Source organism: Solanum stenotomum, chromosome 5 (assembly GCF_019186545.1).
Source record: "Solanum stenotomum isolate F172 chromosome 5, ASM1918654v1, whole genome shotgun sequence".
NCBI classification, from domain to species: domain Eukaryota; kingdom Viridiplantae; phylum Streptophyta; class Magnoliopsida; order Solanales; family Solanaceae; genus Solanum; species Solanum stenotomum.
The window spans coordinates 45951483-45967282 of NC_064286.1; the positions used below are offsets into that span (position 1 = coordinate 45951483).

A 15800-nucleotide genomic window follows, 5' to 3' on the forward strand; every position below is an offset into this window, starting at 1 on the left:
TTCGGATTCGTTCCGCTTGTTCTTGGTTTACAAACAATCATAACAACACGGGAATCAATAAACAATCGCTAATTACCTGAAACGATAACAATTCTATGAACCCTAGATCAAACCTAACAAAGGACGGAAGAAAGCATCAGTACCTACATTTCCTCCCGTCTTGGGCGGAGTGCTAGCAACATGAGGATTAGCAGAAGCTTGAGTTGCTTGAACAGATGGAAGCACTCCAGGACCATCCAATCCCTTCAAGAACGACATGATTTGTTGAGTAACACGGGATCGATGGGAGGAAAACATGTAGCCTCAGCCTGCACCTCTTCCTCTTGTCCAACTTCTTCAACATTCTCAACGTTTTCAACCCCAACCTCTTCTTTCATTTCCTTATGATGCATGAGAGGGTTCTCATTCACAAGAGCATTCTCAACAGGAGCCCCATGTCCAGTAGGGGCTACTCTTCCATGGCCTTTACCCCTAGATCTTTCTCTACCCCTGCCTCGACCACGACCTCTCGCTAAAAATTCCTTAGTTGGAAAATTCGCGCGAGCTACGGACCTGATGCCGTTATACCTAGTATTAACTATCTACGGACAGAAGAGTGAAGGAGGTTAGATACCAATTTGAATCGCCAGATACCAATTAGAATCAAGTCATAGCACGAAAGGAGACAAGAGAAAATAGAGAGATTTCCTAAAGTCCTATAGCCTTTCGAAGAAAAATAAAGGCGTCCCTGTACTGTTCCGCGAGACTCTACTAGACTCATTTTGGTACATCGAGATCAACGAACCTAGGCTCTGATACCAACTTTGTCACGATCCAAACCATCGTGATTGACACCCACACTAACACTCCGGTGGGAGAACCACTACTACAACCCAAATCAAGCAACTAATCTAAAAACTAAGGCATTTAAGTATATGAAAGCAGAAATAATAGCTAAAACTGAAGTTCCCATAAACTTCAATAAAAGATCTAACAACTAACAATGCGAAAGAAATAACCTATCCAAAATTTGATACGCTCAAATTACACCTCCCTAAAGAAGCATAAGCGATCGTTATCAAGTAAAGAACCCAACTTGTAGGTTGGGGTCGATCCCACGAGGAAAATGGTTTAGACTTTACTTTAACCAACAATTATATTCAATTAGTCAAATTACTTCCAGAAATAGGTAATTAAAGGGGGGGTTCTGTTTGTGTGAAACAAATAGTAAGAATTTAATAAGTAGTCAGTAATCAAAACTCAATTTTGGTTATTATCAAGATGAGAGAAATAACTAGGGTATACGTGATCCCCACAAGCTCATAACGCAGTAATCCTAATAATAGTTATCCTTTCCTAGTGTACTACATGCAAAGTGATAAGTTAGGTATCTCTTAATCCTTGGTCCGACATCTAGAAAATTTCACCCCGCACCTTGGTCCGGCTACGTGTGTATAATTTACTAACCCTTACCTCTACCTCATATTAGACATCATAATCGATGTTTGGCTTAGTTATTACTTCGCACCAATCGACACTAGCCTATTAGATAGTGTCACACTAAATCTATGTTGATAATTATTTTCTTGTTGATTACCTCCTTGGTCTGGCAAGTAGCAACAAAGCGAGTTCTAACGCGTGCACTCGTTAAAAATATTTCTAACTGAAAGAATTATCAATGCATGCAAAACACTATTCAAGAATTACTTATTTACTATTCATACATTGTTAATCGCTCAAGGTTCCCACAACCCTAGTTGTGGATTTAGTTACCCATATTAGCAAGAACACAATTCATAGTTTTTGATGAAGAAATCATGAACTTATTTAAAGAGAATAATAAACCCAGAAATTCAACTTGAATTGCAAAGCCAAAATCTTCAAAACGAACTTAGGAAATCAATAATTGTTAGGTTTTCAAATTAATCTCCCAAGTCACAAAGTAAAACTAGAATAATAATGTCTAACCCCCAAAAACGAGGTTTACATGCCCTATTTATAGAAAACAAATCCTAAATTAAAAGGGAAACAAATTAAGGAAAGTTTGTTCAGGCACGCGTCTTCATTCCACGAGACTGACTTACGGACCGTCGATGGATCTACGGTCCGTAAGTTTCCGTCAACCAGGACTTAGAAAATATTTCAGCTTCCAAAAATCAGCTTCTCTAAAGCAAACGACGGACTTGCAGTACGGACCGTAGATCGATCTACGGTCCGTCAATCCCCTCCGTAGCTCCACACTTAGAATCTTCAAAAATCAGGTACTGAAACCCTCGCAGTATCAATCTACGGATCAATCAGTACAGTTCGTAGATCAATCTACGGACCGTCAATGGCCACCGTGGTTCCATACTTGGTCAGATTTCCCTGATTCGTCTTCCATACCTTGCCTGCTGATCTACGGTCATCACCTACGGACTGTCAATGGACCTATGGTCCGTCGATCACCTCCGTGACTGCCCTTTTTCTGCATTTCTTTTAGCTGTCTCTATACTTCCGCACCTGAACATCTTTCCTGCAAAATACGATAAAAACACATAAAAACCAATACAAAAAGGCCTAGATACACACAACTTGTAAGTGAAATGTATTAGAAATATTGTAAACTCACGATATATCAGAGCTTGAAAGTCAATATACCAAAACATGTAAAATTCAACAAAGTCTAAACAAGAATGGATACAACCCCAACTAATGAACTAATCAACTAACTAAAACAATTGTCTAAGTCCGAAAATGGTGGACATAGACGAAAGAGAATCCCATGATAGCCCGGAAGAATTGTCTTACCCTTGAATTCGAAGCAACGATCACTAATCTCTTAAGCGAGGTCTGTCAGTAGCTGGTTGAAGATGCCCTGTACTAAACAAAAATAAGAGCAAGCGCAGAATCAGTACACAACTACACTGTACTGGTAGGATCACACTGCTCAAACAACATTATAATCATATACATATATATCAACATATACAATATTATCAATATTCATGAACAACGAACAACTTCACATTTATATGTCAAATCATTGGTCCTCTCATGGAACCCAAACCCAATCAGTTAGCATGCCGGAACGTGGCAACCGATCCCATTTTATGCCGGAATATGGCAACCGATCCAAGTTAGTTATGCCGGAACGTGGCAATCGATCCCATTCACACACCACAATCACAAGTATATCATCAAGATCATAGATTTAAGTCATGATTTCATGGCAATGATAGTTCATCTATCTCATTTACAACAAGTGTGATCAACATTGCAACATTCATACATATACAAGTATCATAATGAAGCAAGAATAAACATACATCACACAATCATAGAATCACAACTATCACCTACCTCGAAACAAGCTTGAAACCCTAAGAAACTTGATCCTTCCCTTTTCGGATTCGTTCCGCTTGTTCTTGGTCTACAAACAATCATAACAACACGAGAATCAACAAATAATCACTAATTACCTGAAACTATAACAATTCTATGAACCGTAGATCAAACCCATGATCCCAATTATCCAATTTATGGTTGTTTCCACCATATAATCTATAGCAAAACCCTTCCCCATCGATATTCACCCATTCTATTATGTTTTACGGATCAAAAACTGAATTCGAGGAGTGAAAAACTTACATTTAGCCTTAAGAATGGTGAAAAATGAGTAGGAGTCGCCTGGGTTCGTTCCTTAGCTCAAAAAGTCAAAAAGTGCATAATGGGGTCGTTTAAGGGTTTATTAACGACTTTAATTTGTGTGGGGCCCGCCACAACGGCCACCACCTCGCTATAGCGGCCCCACAAAAGCTGCCCTGCCAAAGCGGCAAACCCAGCGCCAAAGCGGCATTCTTGAGATAGGGAGTTGTTTCAAGAATTTCAAAATTCCTATTTCACAACACACCTCTAACCCACGGTGCTCAGTAACTACCCTTTACGCTAAGATCAATTTCGGGAGTTCTACTCGCCCGAATTTAATTCTGTAAAGTCGTGCGGATTCCTTAACAAGTTATCTAACTACTCATGTGATCAAAATCATAATTAAATCACCCAATTATTACCAGATTTCCCTACACTTTAAAGACTCGGATTTCGTCCAAATCTGGACTAGGTTGGGAAAATCCAAATACTACGAAAAAGTTTTCCGGCCTCAATTTATCCTTCGTTGGCTTTTCTATAATGACGGGAACATGTCGTTACACCTTCCCTAGAAACCCAAATGTCATTTTCATTTTCTTGGTTTTTGTAGCATTTGGACCATTTCTTAGAGGGCTCGTGAGCTTTATGAATTTACACATTGGGTCTATATCAAGTCTCGAATCATTTCAAAATGAATTTTGAGAGAATTTGAAAATCATTTACAATTTTGCTATCCTAGCTTTAAAATCAACAGCAGAGGAGTTGAATGAAATGAGCTGAAGATATTGAATGAAATAGCTTTAAAAAACATATAGTAGTTTCACTCGAACTTAGATACGTAAAGGAGGAGTTGAACGCAATGAAAAAAGTCATTTTTTTTATGAAAGATGCCACAAAGCTACTATAGTTATTACATATTTGATCTTCTTTCTGTGCCAATAAGATTCAATATTTAATATATACATAAAATAAAATTTTAACCTTACATATACAATGTAATATTTTTTATTCTCTTTTTCGATCTCCACCCATAAAACAAGGTATAAAAACAGGATACATGACTTTCATGTTGATTCATCACCTACAAGCTCTTTATGCACGATCCTAAATTAATCTAAAAGTGTCACGACCCAGGAGCACCCCCTAGTCGTAACCGGCGTACTCGACCTCGAAGAGGTCTAATACAAGCCTCTTAGCATTCATTCATCGCATAAACACCAAAACCATAAGGAATTAAAAACTTTCTTCACACACGAAGATACTTTCAATAAATAGCAAGCGGAAGACTTTCTAGACTTTATACAATATGTCTCAAAACCATCTAATACTTGAATATAACATTGGGACTAAGCCCACTCAAAACTTAAGCAAATACTAGAGAGACATAAAAAGAACATGTTGGTTATTGCCCTCGAATCTATGAGGACTCACCAAGTCTTCATCTTCAACTCTTAAAAACCTATCAAGTAGCCATGACATATCACCATCTCCAAATCCCTACACTTTAGTCAAAAAGCGAAAGAAAGGGGTTAGCACAATTAAGTACTAAGTATGGAGACCATGCAAGAAAATATGCACAACGGACATTTACAAGAAATGTATGCTTTCATGTCCTTTGATAAAACCTTTCCTTTACAAGTATAAGAGACATAATACAAGTCAACATTAACATATTAGACCATAGCCAACCATACATATACTTAACATAAATCCATATACAACCCATGCTTAACTTTAGAAGGACACATGTCATTTCATTACCATAGGACCTCTACCTAATATAACCTTAAGACACACTTGAGTGAGACAAGAAGTGACCGCCCACACAATCCTCTTCAAGCACACTTAAGTGTTCCCCAAGATTACCTTAGATAAGGACTTTATAGGCAAAGTGCATAATCATACCCGATAGATAGCATATTAATGAGATGATATGTATAATGATGCTTACATAAAATAAATCATATTTAGTGGGGCATAGTACATGTGTGGTGAGTGACCATCAATATAGTATTTCCAAGGCCTACCACCCCCTTGGAGAGGCGAAAGAGGTACAAACCCCTCAATGTGGTTACCCGGGCCTACCACCCCCCGAGCTAGGAACCAAGGTACAAACCCCTCGATATGGTTATACGGGCCTACTACCCCCCGTACTAGGCAACCAAGGTACCAACCCCTCGATATGGTTATACGGGCCTACTACCCCCCGTACTAGGCAACCAAGGTACCAACCCCTCGATATGGTTATACGGGCCTACTACCCCCCGTACTAGGCTTGGTCGACTCACAACACTTATATAGAGAAAACAATATACATGTGTCCATTTCATCATCATTTCAGTAATTATATAACCATCCGATTCATAGGACGTACATTGGACCTTCCATTTCCTAAGAATTCTATAAATGGGCATTTTATCAAACACAAGGTGGGCTATTGTTCATGTAAATGAAATCTTGTATTTCAAGAATACTAAGTCCAACCAATTCCAAAATCCATATAAATCAGCCCACCAACAACATACATATATATCAACCTTCATAATTTGATCATGGAAGCATGAAAACCATAAACATCACATAATAATTCCATTTCATGATAATATGCAAAATAGACCATAATAGGATGTGTAGTAGTAATTCCATAATTCAAGAGTTCATAAATAATCATAAGGACCCATAAACTTGAAGTAGAAATAGAGGATAAATGGTTGGACTTGTGGAAAGGAAGGTTTCCACAATCAAACCCACATACCTCAACTTGTTCACGAGTATATCAACCTTAGAAATACAATTACATAACTTATTTAACTTCTATTAGCTCAGTAATGTTGACGTAAAATAGGATCATCATCATAAGTAAGCCTAGCATGTACAAATACAACTATGCTCCCAAAACAGTGAATCTGGCCAGCCTAGTACCTCATGTTGCATCTTAGATTTGAAAAGGAAAATGGCAGAACTAGACTTTATAACCTTCATGAAAGATGTAGATACATCTCTTAGGGTTGCAAACAAACAAGGATCACCGCAAAATATATTTTGTACAAAAAGATATAGTCAAGACACTAGCCGCTGGTCATGCAGGATTTCAATTCTCGGAATCTGGGCAGAACTTGCCCTATGTTGCGTCCCATATTTCGTATCCATAACAGTTAAATTAGAATTTTACATAAACATAAAAGTTGTAGGTATACGAGTTAGCTTTCCAAATCATATTTATTCACTGCAAACTAAGTTCTAGAGCAAGAGATATGCCTAAAATACCAAACACTATCCAGCTCAAAAACAGGTTTCGTCACTTACATCCGAAAGGAATGCCATATCCTATCGATTCATATTCAACAAAGCTTCTAATGTATCAAGAAGAGGCACCTAAGTCTACCAAGTCAAGACACACATCACATTATAAAGATCCTTCACATTCCATCATCATCACATATGAACAATAATAGAGGACACACTTTCAATCACAATACAATAACACTTTAAACAAGATCACCTTGAGATCACATGAACACCTTTATATTCACAACATGATTGCCTTTACTTCATTTGATTCTCATTCAAGTCCTTCACATCACATTCACATATATGATATCATGTCAACACTTCAATTCCTCATATAATGCCTCCAAGGCCATAAACACAATACATTCAATAAGTAAACACCTCCACCATAAGTGGATCACACATCAATCTATCACAATTCTATATCAATTCTACCTTAACAATGAAGTTAGGTCCACTTACCCTTTTTCCCAAGCCACAATCACCATTCCTCAACTCTCCAACAATTCACAATAGATAAGCATAGATAATAATAGAAGTCAACTATTCAACTCAATCCAAGCATACTTCCATCATCATTCAATCATAAATAATAAACCCACTTCATAAGCCAACTTTAGGAAACTTGCCAAGACATGGGTTCATGGAAATTTCTTTCTTAAAACCATCAATAGACACCATTAATAACGTAAATCATCAAAAAAAATCATTTAATGCAAGAACCCATGCTTAGAATCGAAATTAGGATTTTTGTGTTTTTGGAAGAACTTTGAATCATTTGAATTGAGCTCCTTGAAAGGAAGAATAATCAAGGATAAAGGATCCCCATACCTCTAAGTTGAAAACCCACGAGAATTGAAGAAGAAATAACTCAAAATCTTCAATCCTAACTCCAACTTCTTCTTCTTCTTCTTCCCCTCTTCTTCTCTTCTTCACTCAAAAACCCTAACTCTTACTCTTTTAAAATGGAACAAAAATGATCCACAATCAGCCTAACACAATAATATAACCTCAAAAGAAAAGATTTGTGAAAAGACCAAAATGCCCTTAAATTTCCGGACGGACTCCTTGCTAACTGCCCAACTTTCAAAGGGCATAACTCGCTCATACGAACTCGGAATCGGGCAAACTCAGTGGAGTTGGAAAGATCGTTCCAAGGGCTTTCCAAACATAACTGGAGCTACTCCTGGATCATCCTGAGCTAGGAGTTATGACTGGTCAAAGTTGGCCAAAAACTCACTGATTTCCCACACTTAACCAAATTTCCAGGTTCTGAACTTTTTCCAAAAGTGACTACTTCCAATTTCAAGTTACTTCATATTCATTTTAAATTGTCGGATGTAACACAATTAAAACGAAATTACATAAAAACCCCTCATAGAACCTCATCATAAAGTCAACACAAAGTCATAGGCTCTTGCTTAACCTATCATTTTCCGAGTCGTTACAAAAAGTGTCAATTAGGCCAAGTCGTTCCAAGATCGAATCGGATCCGATAGTAGCTCAAATTGCTACAACCCAAGACTTGTGGGTCGTTGATGTTTGCGTAATCAAGACACAACTTCCAATTCGAGTGTCTACGATCGTACAATAGTAAAGTAACCCAACCAAGGGTTGGGGTCGAGTCTCAATGGGGGGTTTTTGTATTATTAACAACTATAAACAACAAAAATATAAAAACACTAGATAGAGAGACAGGATTCTTGGGATGTGATAGGAATACAGGTTAAACTAAATTGTCGGGTACATGCTTTTGATATTAAATTGTTGAGTATTTGTGACTAGGCTAGACTATAGTGGGGTAAATTCTTGTAACACCCCAAAAAATGGTAGGATAAACTAGAGCCTCATGGTGTGGGTTAGAGTAACCTTAGAGCAACGACTAGGCTGCCTTAAAGCTTAAATGGTTAAGGAAGGAGTCTAGGGTGAAGTCTAGGACCTTAAACTACCTTAGAAAAATGAAGGAAAACAAGAGTGACCTCAAGACCATTCAGCGATGGGCAGTAGCTTTGCCCATGAGCCTTGGCGATGCACCAAAGGGCTCTCCTTGCCTAGTTGACAGCCTCCTCACTAACCTTAGCTACTGTAACAAAGGACGAGAAGGGTTGAGGATCGCCTAAAGGGTTGGCGATTCGCCCAACATCCCTCCTCATCGCTCAAGTGAGCTGCCCCCTTAGGTGACTTACTGTTAAATTGGGCGAGACCAAGGTACATTAGGTGATTAGCCTAAGTGTCTTGGCGAGCCAAAGGGTGCCGATGGGCGAGTTTCAACGTGGAAAGACTAAAATTTGGAGTTTAATGAAGGGTCTTTAAGTAAATCTTTCCTAAACTAAAACCTACACTTTCTACTCTTTTCCTAAGAAAATATAAATACTTTTTAGAGTCAAATTCTCCCTTTTGAATCACTCTTAAAAGAAATAAAAGAGGACCCAAATCCTTTCAATATTTCTCTCTCTAGAAGTTCCTCCATTGAAGAACACCAAGAACTTGAAGATTAGGGTTCAAGCTCCAAGATTCTTCACTCCAATTCGTGGGAAAGGGTTCAATTAAGGTATGGGGATCTTGATTCATGGATTAGTTTCTTCATGAAGCCCTTCAAAAACTCTTATTTCGAAATTAGTACCTTGACTAAAAACTAGGGTTTCTATTCTAGCCATGGGTTCATCCTGAAAACACTTTCATTATGTTATTTGGCTTATATCATGGATGAATCAATGTTAATTGGTGATTTCTATTGTAAAAATTCCCATGAACCCATGTGCACCCCCATGACCCCAATTTCATGAATGTTGGGAAATGTATTTATGCAAGATGATGGCTATGAATTATATCTATGATTATTTAGTTGTTGAATCTTGTTGTACTCATGCCTATCGTAGTATCTTTAGGTGTAATTGTGATACCTGCACTACACCATTTTAGTCATAAGGCTACACTTAATCTGGACAACGCTTGTAAAGTGTTGCCTAAAATATTTGTAACTACGTTTTTAAAGCGTAGCCTTAGTTTTTGCCTTTTGACTACGGTAATATTGGCAACACTTATAAAGCGTATTGTTTAACGGTATAGGCTACACTTTATAAGTGTTGCCAAATCATTACATAATTAGCAACACTTATTTACACATATGATTACACTTTTGAAGTGTGATATTTTATAATTCTAAAAGCAACACTTGACAAGTATGGCCTTATAATTATCTTAAAATTTTCACCAAAATATTGTATCACCTCCCAAATATTCAACTCTCCCTCCAATTTCTAATTGGCCAAAAAAAACACTCAATACAAAAATAAAAACGTTTTTCCCCTAACAAAATTTTGTGCTGCTTTTTGCCTAAAGCACTACTCAAAAATTGAAACCTAAACCCTAGTTTCTCTCCTTATCAATTTCACCCAAAATTTCTTCAGTAACCTTATCAATGGCATGTGGGGATTCCCTAATCCTTCTTCACTTTTGTCCTAGAGACGGGATAAACAATTCGATGAACTTCAAATTTAGAGGAATCGAAAATCTATGAGCAATGGCGATGGAGATAGATTCAGGTACACGGTGACTATGTCAGCTTTCTTCTCGTTCTTTGTTATCACTCTGTTGGATACCAATGAGGAGCCTGTTTGTCCTAGGCCTTTCAGTTTTGACTTTGAGCAACCATCTTTTACTGAAGAAAATATCAAGGAGCTCATTTGGAGGGAATCTGTGAACTTCAATCCAGATCCAACTCACTGAGAGAGATGTTGTTTTATAATTTTTGTTGTTTCATAAATTTTGTAGGGTACTTATCAAACCTCTCAATGATCCTTGGAAAACGTAGATCAAATGCAATGGAGGCAAGTTCATGGTTCTGTTAGTAGCTTATGTTATATTTGTCCTATTAGTCTTTCAAGGTGATCAGAATGTTCCAAGTACCAGTTTCTTCTTGTTACCAGATTCTCTCTGGCTGGTAGAACTAGGAAATCCTAAGTGATTACTGCTTGTTATCCTAAAAATTTGACCTATCTTTACTTTCAAGTGGTTTGGCAGTAGCTGTATGTATTTTTCAATCTGGATGCCCTATGTGATTGTATATTTGTATTCTTATGAACAATCACCTAGTTTTCTTTAGTGTTTCTAAATTCTTTCTCAGCTACAAGGTGATATCCAGAAGCGTGAATTTGCTATCTTAAATGTGTTGTTCACAATTCCTTATTGGTAAATGAACTTTGAGATTTGTCTTTCTTAGATTTGTTGATAGTCACGGTTTGTAGAATCATAGTTTTGTTTCTTATAGTGTAACATGAAATCATCCAGTTTGGAAAAGAAGACATGAAGTCCTTATATTGTTATATCTGTAGCGTAATGTTGAGGGTATTCTGAAGTAGCCATGAAAAGTATGGGTACTTAAGTAATAGAGCTATTACATGTATGGAAAGCTTATCAGAGATTCAATCTATAAGAACATCTTTGCATCTCTATGCTATCTATGGGTAAACTTTTTGTAGGAAAAACATTTCTTTGGGCCCTGATCAGCTAGCAACTTACAAGGTGGAGGTTGCACACTACTGCTAATTCCTTCAATATTAGTGCAAGCCTATGGATTTTTCTTGGACTTTTCTGCTAAAACAATTGTTACATTAGACATGCAGATTCTAGTGAAAGGATCCCTGGATATCCAATCTAGTTGGCCAGCCATTGACACGTTCTCTGCCACCACATCCTGGTAATTGATTCATTTTATCTTTGGTAAGGCTTTAGGATCCCAGTGAGTGTCAGCATGTGAACTATAATTGTCTGTCATCCAAAATACCCATTTCATGGTGTGCAGTTTCATCCCCTTGACATATATATCTTTGATGTAGCCCCCTCGCCCCATGTCAGTCTTGATCCTTATCCCTGATTCTGTCTAGATGGTTGTAATGTCTTGAATTCTCACATCTTGAATTCCACCAGACATTTCACTTCCTAATGCTATAGATGCACTGTACGGTGAAATGCAAGTGAGATGTTTGATGATCGAATGACTTGTTGGCTTTTCGTATTTTATACCATACTCATTCTAGCCATTTTTGACTGCTACACAATCATCTCCAGATACAATGTAGTTGTCCTCTAGTTTTCTAAGTTATTGTTAACTATGTTCTTTGTTCTTTCTGTTTGTTGGTCCTGGTGTTACAAATATAAATCGGTGAGTATGTAAGCATTTGATTCTATCTTTCTTAGAAATTACTGGTTTTGACATCTTCATTCTACTTCTGAAGTTCTTGAATTTGTACTTCGTTTTCATTCTACTTACGAAGTTGTTGAATTTATACTTTGTTTTCTTTTCGGGTGCTCTTAATATCTTTATTAATTTTGAGGAATTTGATTATTTGATAAGATTCCTCTTATGAGAATAATTCATTGGCGCAAGTTCATTTTCATGTAACTGATATGCCCATAATTCCAAAGATCAAGAGGTACATTTTCTATATTACTGCTAAACAATATATCGTAATAGTAAAAATGACTTTGGATATAATATTCATTTCCTTTCTTGAATATTTCCATTTTGTAATATCATTGTCTAATACCTAAGACTAATCCACCATAAAAAACAAAAGAGCTTACAGAGAACAATGAAGAAGCTACACAAATATAGCACTGTAATAGTTTGCTTGCAAAATTTTCTAAGAAGAAGTCAAATTTTGGAGGGCATAGGAAGATTTTTTATGTGCACTGTAATGCAGTCAAGTTGTTTGATGATAAGCTTGAAGAGTTGAAGTAATATTTTTATTGCTTCTCTTTCTTTCTTCACAGGAATTCTAGCGCTTACACATGAACTTGATTATGTTTGGTGAACATATAGTCGTATACATCCTATAAACAAAAATATATACAGTTTTGTAAGTTCTTATATATCAGTTGTGACAGTAAATATGTGAAGAGACATGTTTCTACATAACCTATACCAAATCTCTAGAGTATAGATTTCAAGAAACAAACATCTCCAAGACAATATAACAATCTAGAAAGAGCTTACATTAGCTTCAGGTCTATTTGTTGTCAATTGAAGTTAAAAAGCTCCCACGCTAAATTTTAGATTTAGAATATTGAGGAGGTATAGTATTAGTTGAGGTTTGCTAAATTCTAATCATCAATTTTAATCAATCTTCTCAACTGTCTTATTATTGGAATCTCTTTGGTTTCAGGCACAACACATCTCTTCAAGTGAGCATATCAAGGAACTCCATGGTATAGTAATTTGTGTTAGGACATTTAAGTTTGACTTATGAGCAAGCGAGGCAAATTTGAGTGTGGTTCTAAAATTTTTTGTGACATTTTATTTGATTCTGTTGATGCACATTTGCTAATCTTTTTTTGAGTAATTATATCTTTTTTGTTTGCATTGATTCTGCTGTTATTTAATATGAAAAACTTTTGATTCGAGTATTAGCAGGATGTTCTCTTAAATTTGAACTCATATTTGAAACCAAGTGAAAGTCCTTAAGGAAGTTCCTTCTCTTGTTTATTAGTCCTCTTAGTGTTGGTAGTTAAAATCTTGTAATATTGTTTTTGTTAGGAAGGAAAAGGAGGTGACAAAAGGAACTTGAAAGCAAGCTTCTACTGCTTCACTTTTTCTCTCTAGAAAAGTATAAGCATGAGGCAGTTGTGCCAGGTCATGTGGCGTCTCGTGCCTTTATTACTCATACACTTCCTCAGAATCGACTTTACCTTAATTTCATCGCCATGGCTCGGGGATTTCGCTGACGTCTCTTGTTCTCAACGTGAGTTCTGTACTATGTTTTCTCTGGTAACATTCACTTTTCTAGGTCTCTGTTGGTTCTTCTACATTTATGGAGTTTATACCTTTATATGATTTGTGGATGCTCTCTCTATTTTCTTTTACCCCAAAATTGAAACATTATATTGCTACAAACTATTTGCATTTTGTTCTATTCTTTACTTAACATAAAATAAAAAGATTCTAACACAAAATATTAAATTTAATTTGGGTATAGTAGAAATCCTTTCTTGTCCTTAGATATAAGTTTTTAATTTTAGTTGTCCACTGTCCAATTTTTAACACAAATCAGCTCTAAGATTGTAGGTATAGTGAAAATAAGTAATATATGTATGTTTTGAAAGAAAGATTAATGACTAGCCAACATTTAATGACTTAATAGAGAGATGCAATTTTGGAGATAATCCGCAATTACACTTCTCCTTTGGTGACTGTACAAATCGGAAATTATATGTAAGTAACATATCTAATTTGGAAAAGAGAGTCGCAACAAGAATAATTCACACATCCTCATAAAAATTTAAAAGACATGATTATAAATTTGAAAGGTGCCTATTCTGCTGTTGTCATACTTTGTGCTTGCCAATGTCAATGCATGTTGCTAAATTCCATACATTTTTTCCTTGTGTTGTGAGATAATTCTGCAATAGTGAGTTTTGGATTAGTTCTTGGGATGTAATTTGTTTTGTTTCAATTTGGACTATCAAATATTAATTATTAGCCATCTTTCTTTCCTTCTAATGGGTTCTGTTTTATTTAAGAATCAAATATTGAGGAAACTGAGCAAGCATTGAAAGGAAAGGATGAGGTGATTGCGGACAAAGAAAACATAATAAAACGAAAAATAGAGATGATCAAGTCACTGTCAACTGAAATTGGCCTCTTTACAGGTGAGTCCCTCAAATTAGCAAGTTTGTATGCTATTTTAGTTGCATGAAAATGGCTTAGGAGTGTTGATGTAAGTCGTAGCCTCTTCAGTCATATTGTTTTGTATAGACAAAGGGTTCCTTTAGTTGACAACAAGTGTTTCATACTTCAGAGAAGATCGTCCTATAAATTTAGATACTCGCAGTGTTAATACCTAAGTAATGATCCATTAGTTTTCTTCTCTCTAGGGCTATAGTTTTTTTTTGGGCTGACCTCAGGAATAAATAAGATGAGCCATTATATATTGTTATACTTCAAGAATCTGTCTTTGATTTGTACTAGAACAAATTGATGATTGCTATTGCACCAACTTATTATTTGTCATCAGGTTCGGGATAACCTGGCAACGCTACTTGCTTTGTGTTGGTACTGGGATACTCATGGAGTTGGATCCAAGGTCTGGTTCACCTTCAGCTTTGCTAACTGGTCATCGTTTCACCGTAAATTTAGTTTCCTCTTTTTCTTGTTTCCAGCTATATTCAACAACTACGAGAAGGTCTGCACAATTTCTTTGCAACATTTATGGATTTTATTGTAGTTACTTACTGTCACATCTTATTAGCATATGAAATATATGTTTTAATAGCAACTAAGAGTCCTATTTTTCATGACAGTACCCCTACATTGGGAAGGGGCAGGGAAGTATTGTTAAAAATGACTAGTACTGAGCATATTAAATACATGATTTATTTCATTAACTTATACTTTTATTTTGAATGACTAGTATTGAGGAATTTGCAAACCCATTATGTAAATATATTATTTTTTATGTAGTTTTAATAAGCACATTTTAATCAAAAAAAAATTCTAAACCAAGAAATCTTCTCAACTATTTCAGGTTTTGCTGAGAGGAAATTAATATTATGCAGACACCAAAATCAAGGTATTTCTGATCTCTTAATAGTAAAATGACTATATTTCATCCTTGAAATAATGACATACATTTCTGTAGTTATTATTATGTATATATTAGAAACAAGAATGGTAACAAGGTACTCAAAACTCACTATGAATCTGATAATTTCATAACACATGATTCTGATTCTGATGGCATACATTTCTGTAGTTAATGATTTAATGATTGTTACTGAAAGATTAATTATTAATATCTTCTTCTAGGAATTCAAATATCCCATCCAAGGATTGGATGGATTTAGCAAGGTATTAGCAAAGAGTATATTGTTGGTGTTGAATCATTCCTAGATTTTCCTTACTC

General features: G+C 36.1%; 1 long non-coding RNA gene across 1 annotated transcript; it reads left to right on the forward strand.

Annotated features, from left to right (window-relative positions):
- Positions 1–14909: 14909 nt before the first annotated feature.
- LOC125864528 (uncharacterized) lies at positions 14910–15800 on the forward strand. The gene is made up of 3 exons (XR_007446244.1): positions 14910–14981; positions 15423–15467; positions 15704–15800. It is a non-coding gene; the product is annotated as an uncharacterized LOC125864528 (long non-coding RNA).